This window comes from Tachyglossus aculeatus, chromosome X1 (genome assembly GCF_015852505.1).
Source record: "Tachyglossus aculeatus isolate mTacAcu1 chromosome X1, mTacAcu1.pri, whole genome shotgun sequence".
NCBI lineage: Eukaryota > Metazoa > Chordata > Mammalia > Monotremata > Tachyglossidae > Tachyglossus > Tachyglossus aculeatus.
The window spans coordinates 48,356,556-48,363,805 of record NC_052101.1 but is presented as its reverse complement, the minus strand read 5'-3'; the positions used below and the strand labels follow the sequence as shown (position 1 = coordinate 48,363,805).

Sequence of the window (7,250 nt, the reverse complement as noted above, 5' to 3'; positions counted from 1 at the left end):
AACTTTAAGTTTGTCCTTGCGTGCTTTAACTCTGCCCAGCAAAATTATTTCTCCATCCTTATTGACATTCATGCCCGTCACCCTTACCAGTTGTTTCAGACATTTAACTCCTTCCTCTAACCCCCTGTCCCCCCACCTCCCCCATCCCAATGCCCCTAATGACCTGGCTACCTACTTTATTGAGAAAATTGAAACTCTCCCTAAAATCTCCCTTGCCCCTTCCCAATCCCTCCCCAATCCCTCCCTTCCTCCTGCCCTTTTTTCAACTCTCCCATTTTTCCCTCTATTTCAAGAGATCTCCTGCTTTTTCTCAATCCACCCCCTTCATGTGCACATCTGACCCTGTTCCTTCACACCTTATCAAAACACTTGCCATGTCCCTTCTTCCCTCCCTAACTGCCATCTTTTGACTGTTCGCTCTCCGATGGCTTCCTCCCCACTGTTTTCAAACATGCCCATGTCTCCCCATCCTAAAAAAAAACCTTCCCTTGACCCCCATGACTTCCTCCAGTTATTGCCCCATCTCGCTGTTACCATTACTCTCCAAACTCCTTGATCAAATTGCTTACACCCAATGTCTCAAGTTCCTCTTCTCTAATTCTCTCCTTAGCCCCCTCCAATCTGGTTTCCATCCTTTTCACTCCACAGAAACTGTGTCCTCTCAAAGGTCATCAGTGATCTTCTTGTTGCCAAATCACCCCTCCCTGCCCCACAGCATTTATTTACATATCTGTAATTTACATTAATGTCTGTCTCCCCCTATAAACTGTTGAGCTCATAGTGGGCAGGAAATGTCTGTTTGTTGTTGTATTTTATTCTCCGAAGCACTTAGTACAGTGCTCTGCACACAGTAAGCACTCAATAGCTACAGTTGACTGATCAACAGAAGAGGAATTGAATCCCCATGTTACAGATGAGTTAATTGAGACACAGAGACGTTAAGTGACTTGCCCAAGGTCACGCAGCAGGTAAATGGCAGGACTGGGATTGGAACCCAGACCCTCTAACTCCTAGGCCTGTGCTCTTTCCACTTGGCCACACTGCTTCTCTAATAATAATAATGGTATTGGTACCACATCATGGCTCTATCTTAGGGTAATACTGTTCTCTCTGACACCCATAAGAGTGTGGTTGGCACCTTTTAGGGGCTCAGTAAATACAGTTAATTGAAGTACTTAGGTTTAGTGACAGGAATTGTTTCCAATGCAGTTAACTTGTATCTACCCCAGCACTTAGGACAGTGCTTGACACAGTAAGTGCTTACCGAGTACCATTCAATCATATTTAATAAGTGCATTGTTAAGCACTTACTGTGTGACAAGCACTGTCCTAAGCACTGGGGTAGATACAAGTTAATCACATTGGAAACTATCCCCATCCCTAAATATAAGTACTTATGTCAATTGTATTTATCAAGCTCCTAAAATTGACCAACCACCCTCTTATGGGTGTCAGAGAGTACAGGACTACCCCGTGATAGAGCCGTGATGTGTTTCACAAAAGTGAGGAAGCATTGTGAACAGCTGTATTGTGGGGTGCACTGTCTTACGGACCCAAGTGTCCAACTCACTTCCTGTTAGTGCCTAGTACAGTGCTCTGCACACAGTACATGTTCAGTAAATATGAGCTATTGATTCCTCAGAACCATCTCTTTTCAGCTGGATTTCAAACAGGACTCCCAGGCTATCTCATAATAGGCAAAGTGAAGTGAACTTTTGACAAAATCTGGATGCTATACACATGTTGGGGGTTGTTGGCAAAAATGCATGGTGGAAAATTATGGGCCAGATTTTATATAATCTGGTTCACTTTGCTAGTGTTGGAACAGTCTAATTCATTCATTCTAATTCACTCTTTTGCTTTTCTAATCAAAGTATTTCCTGGATAAACAAAGTAGGTAATTGTGAAGGCTTCTTTGCAAACCTGTTAATACATAGGACTGAACAGTTAAAGCTGCATTTAAAATAGTCACTGTTCCTTAAAAAAAAAAAAAGGCGGGGATTTTCACCTGAAATTTTAGTTTCATTTTGTTAGCTGGTTGATGACGCAACATATTTCTGGAACGCATTTTGATGTTTCATTATTTTTTCCTGATATTCGTTAAGTGCTTACTATGCATTGTACTAAGTGCCGGGGTAGATGCAAGATAATCAGATTGATAACAGTTCTTGACCCATATGGGCTTCACAGTCTTAATCCCCAGTTTCAGATGAGGCAACTGAGGCCCAGTTACTCTTTCTACTTGGCCTTGTGGCTTCTCAGGTGTATTGCCTGATGCCAGCTTTTTGGCTTTCATCCTAAGGAGAATGAAGAGCAGTGTTGCCTAGTGGAAAGACCCCAGGCCTGGGGACCTAGGCCAAGGTCAGACAGCAGGCAAGTTGGGGGCCGGGAGCAGAGTTTTAATCCAGAGAGGAGCACGGTTCTAATCTGGGGGCCCCCACTTGCCTACTATCTGACCTTGGGCAAGTGACTTCTCAGTGGCTCAGTTATCTCATCTGTAAAATGGGGATTCAATTCCTGTCCTCCCTCCTACTTAGACTGAGCCCCAATCTGAGCCAGGGACTGTACCCAACCTGATTAACTCTTCTCTACCCCAGCGCTTATTACAGTGATTGGCATATAGGTAGTGCTTAACGAATGCCATAAAAAAATGAAGCTCTTCAGTTAGTATTTATAATGGGTGCCCCAGTTCAACCTCCTCCTCACCATATTTACCCCTGGCCCATGTCCTACTTTTGGCCTGGAACACCCTCCTCAAATCCGTCAAACAATAATTCTTCCCCCCTTCAAAGCCCTACTGTAGGCTCATCTCTTCCAAGAGGCCTTCCTTCCCAGACTAGCCCCCATTTTCCTCAGCTCCCTTTCCCCTCCTCATCGCCTCAACTCACTCTCTTTGCTCTATTCATTCATTCATTCATTCGTTCATTCAATTGTATTTATTGAGCGCTTACTGTGTGCAGAGCACTGTGCTAAGCACTTGGAAAGTACAATTCCAAACAAATAGAGACAATCCCTACCCAACAATGAGTTTACAGTCTAGAAGGGAAACAACTGTTGTATTGGCTGGGAATCGAACCCGGGCCTCTCGCGTGGCAGGCGAGAATCCTCCCATTGAACCACCAATGCAGTGCTCAACCCCACCTCCCTGCCCCACAGCACTTATGTAAATATGTATATGTCTATAATTCTATTCATTTATATTGATACCTGTTTACTTGTTTTGATGTCTGTCTCCCCCTCTCTAGACTGTAAGCCAGTTGTGGGCAGGGATTATTTCTCTTTATTGCTGACTTGTACTTTCCAAGTGCTTAATACAGTGCTCTGCACACAGTAAGCGCTCAATAAATGATTGAATAAATGAATATTTATTGTGCATGAGCTGTGTGCAGAGCACTGCACTAGACACTTGAAGTGCTACAATAGTGCAAAACAGAGTCCCCTGCTCTTGTGGAGTCAACAATCTAATGGAGCATACATTTTGATAGAGCTCTTTGGCTGAAAATGTAGTAGCAGGATTGGTAGAAATGGTAATTATTAAGTGCTTCTTGTGAGCTGGGAACTGTGCTAAACATTGGGAGGAAATGTCAGTTTTTTATGGTATTTGTTAAGCACTTACTATGTGCTAGATGCTGCACTAGGTGCTGACCTTCTTTGACCTATGACTTCTGCTGTCAGAGTGTTGGCGGTAATGACTCTGGTTTCCTGAGTTTCAGTTACCCTGATCCAGAAAGTTCCTCAGGCCCAGTTCACGTAACCCTCTCTCTGCAACCCGTGGATAATTTGGGCTTGAATAGAACTGAATGAGTACTCTCATAGAAGATTTCCTTTTTCATGTATTTGATTATTCTTTGTGGAGACAATTCAATTTAAACTCATAATGATGTTATTCAACACATTTCAAAGAGCTGAACACTATAAAGTATTCTCTAAACTCTTCTCTGCTGCTCTAAACCATTCCATAGTCTTTTCCAGATAAACAGTGTTAGCCTTGAAGGCAGATTTTACCCTTCAGAGGCAGTGTGGCTTGTGCAGAGAAAGCCCTGGCGGGGTGAGCTACAGATATGAGTTTCAGTATTGCCACCGAGTATGCCCTTGCTACGCCGTTTGATTGGGATGATGGTGTCGGAGACACCTGCCCTAAACGACTCATGAGCCTTGGTCTGGTTATGAAGACTGCAGTATACTTTGGTCAGACAGTTTCACTACTGTTGGTATAACCCTAGCTGACATAAGCTTCTATTGCATTATAATTGTCGTTTTCCTTAAAAAACTGTTCAGTCCAGGTTTCCCCACTCAAGAACCCTCAGGGGTTTCCCATCCATCTCCACATCGAATAGAAACTCCTTATCATTGCCTTTAAAGAACTCAATCACCTTGCCTCATCTTATTTTGCTGATCTACTAAAAATTAGGGCTTTTGTTAAGCACTTACTATGTGCCAGGCACTGTACTAAACACTGCGGTAGAGACAAGATAATCAGATTGGACACAGTCCCTGTCCCACATGGGGCTCAAAGTCTTAATCCCCATTTTACAGATGAGAAAACTGAGGCCCAGAGAAGTGACTTATCCAAGGGCACACAGCAGATGAGTGACAGAACCGGGCTAAGAACCCATGACCTTCTGACTCTCAGGCCCATGCTTTATCCACTACACCATACTACTACCTGACAACACTCACTCCACTCCTCTAATGCCAACCTAATCACTGTACCTACATCTTATTTGTTTCTCTACCCATGTCCTGCCTCTGGCCTGAAACTCTCTTCCCCTTCACACATCTGACAGAACATCATTCTCCCCACCTTGCAAGCCTTATTATAATCATATCTCCTGCAAAAGACTCTCCAAGTCCTCATTTTCTCTACTCTCTCTCCCTTCTATGTCACCCTTGCCCTTGGATTTGTATCCTTTATTCACCTTACTCTCAGCCCCACGGTTCTTCAAATGCTGTCAAGTTGTTTCCTACCCATAGGAACTCCATGAACACACCCTCTTCAGAACATCCCATCTTCTGTCATAAAGTCTTTCTGTTATGTGTATCCAAAGAGTTTTCTTAGTAAAGATACGGAAGTGGATAACCATTGCTTTCTTCCGTGCAGTTAAAACTTGAGTCTCTGCCATTGTCTTTAATCAGCGTTTCAATCACTTGATTATCCACCTTTGACTCTTTCCCATGCCTCTGCTGCCCAGCACAGTACCTAAGTACATATCCATAATTGATTTATTTATATTTATACTTGCCTTCCCCCCTACTGTAATTTCCTTGTAGGCAGGGAACATGTTTGCCAACTCTGTGACATTGTACTCTCCCAGACGCCTAGTACAGTCCTCTGCACATAGTAGATAGTCAATAAACATGATTGTAAACTTCTTGTGGACAGGGACTATGAATCTTTTATTGAACTTTATTGAACTTTCTCAAGTACTTAGCACAGTGTGTTACATTAAGTAGATGCTCAGTAAATACTATTGTTTCATTTGATCAAGCTGAGACCTGGAAATGGGGAGAGTGCTTCCCCATGCCATCTTTTAGAGATGTTGGAAAGATGAAATGAAATAAAGTGGGCGCTTCTGAATTGGGAAGGCATGTCAATTCAAACTTGTGGAGCTATGGACCTCAAATGGCCCATAAATTACAATACTGCATGCCCTTTTGACCCTGAGTCCTATGAGTTTCTGAAGAGTAGCACTCTGGTACCCTCCAAGATCAAGGAAATTGAACAACACAGATGGAAGTGCTTTGGCATTTAGTTGCTCTATATATGAAGAACATTAGTGTCACTATTATTCAGAAACTGCCAGTAACTGCTGCCAAGGTCTTCCATTGTTGAAGACCTTCCACTTTTAGAATGTCCTGAGGTCCATTATCTTGGCATGGACACGTAGATTGAAGGGGCTTGTTCCAGCTTCCTGTTGATTTTTCCCGGCAATCTTTGGGGCCCTGCTATCTGGTGCCCTGGCCTCTTTGGGCATCACCCTCTAGTGTTCTCCACTCTTCTGTCCACTTTGTTTGGGATCCAGAGAGTGGGTCATTTTTTACATTTCTGTATGTCTGGGTTATTTAAAAAATAGTACAGTCATTTCGGTTGTCACATTTGTTTTTCTTACACAGTTTGGAAAGAACACAGAGGAATTGGAGAATGGTGTTCTTCCATGGGGACTATCATAACATAATCCACAAATTGCTGCAAGTAGATTCAGTGTAGGAGGAAGCAGTTGTAATGTTTGTGGGGTTGATCAAAGCATGATGCTGCTGTTTCCTGGCTTTTGCCTCAATCTTACTCTATGTCCCTTACAGTACTTCATTTATACTTTTGTTTTTGCAACTTTAGAGTATTTAAATACTGCAAAATAGCAATGAGCGGCAAGAGGGTGGAGCTTTCTGCTAATGCCGAACCTAATAATAATGTAGAAATTTGTATCAGAGAATGTTGAACATGGGAGTATCTGGTATCTTCAAACCATCCATTCCCTAACCCTCTGATTCCCAATGGATCAGTGATTACTATAACATGATTTTCTTGTAACTCGAGGTTCTTCAAGATCACAATGCTGGCATTATAGCAGATACCTCACTCTCAGCCCTCACAAAACATGTACCTATCAATCAGTGGTGTGTATTGAGTGCTTACTAAGCACTTGGGAAAGTACCATGTAAGAGAATTGGTAGACCCTTTCCCTGCCCACAGCGAGCTTTCTTTATACTTGGTTCTTTCCCCCACATATATTTGATTTTAATGTCTGTCTCCCTTCCCTAGATTGTTAGCTCCTCGTGGGCACAGATGCATTTACTTTCTCTGTTTACTTTCCCAAGTACTTAGTACAGTGCTCTGCACCAGATGTAAGCACTCAGTAAATTCCACTGATTGACTAAAATAATAAAACTCAATAGGAAAAGTCTCATGGAATGTGGCACAGGTGAAATGAGCAGACGGTGGGCAAAAGATGCCTGAAATCTTCAGTCAAGCCATGATTGGGATAATTCTTCTCTTTCTAAATATAACCATTCAGGGCTTTCTGTATGGGTTGGATGATTGATTTTGGAATCTTCCCTCTCCACAGTTCTGGATAAATTTAGGTGTCATCCTTTATGTGCACCACCCATTGAGTCATCAAGTTCATGTAGTAATGCTTTGTTAAATTATTATTTTAATGATAATTGTGGCTTTTAAGTAATGTCATTATGCCAAGCACTGTTCAAGACTTGGGTAGATATACTATAATCAGGTTAAACAAAGTCCGTATTCC

At 42.5% G+C, this 7,250-nt stretch overlaps 1 non-coding gene across 1 annotated transcript; it reads right to left on the bottom strand.

Moving 5' to 3' along the window:
- Positions 1-3,055: 3,055 nt before the first annotated feature.
- On the bottom strand, positions 3,056-3,126 carry TRNAG-GCC. Its single transcript has one exon. It is a non-coding gene; the product is annotated as a tRNA-Gly (tRNA).
- Positions 3,127-7,250: the final 4,124 nt, after the last annotated feature.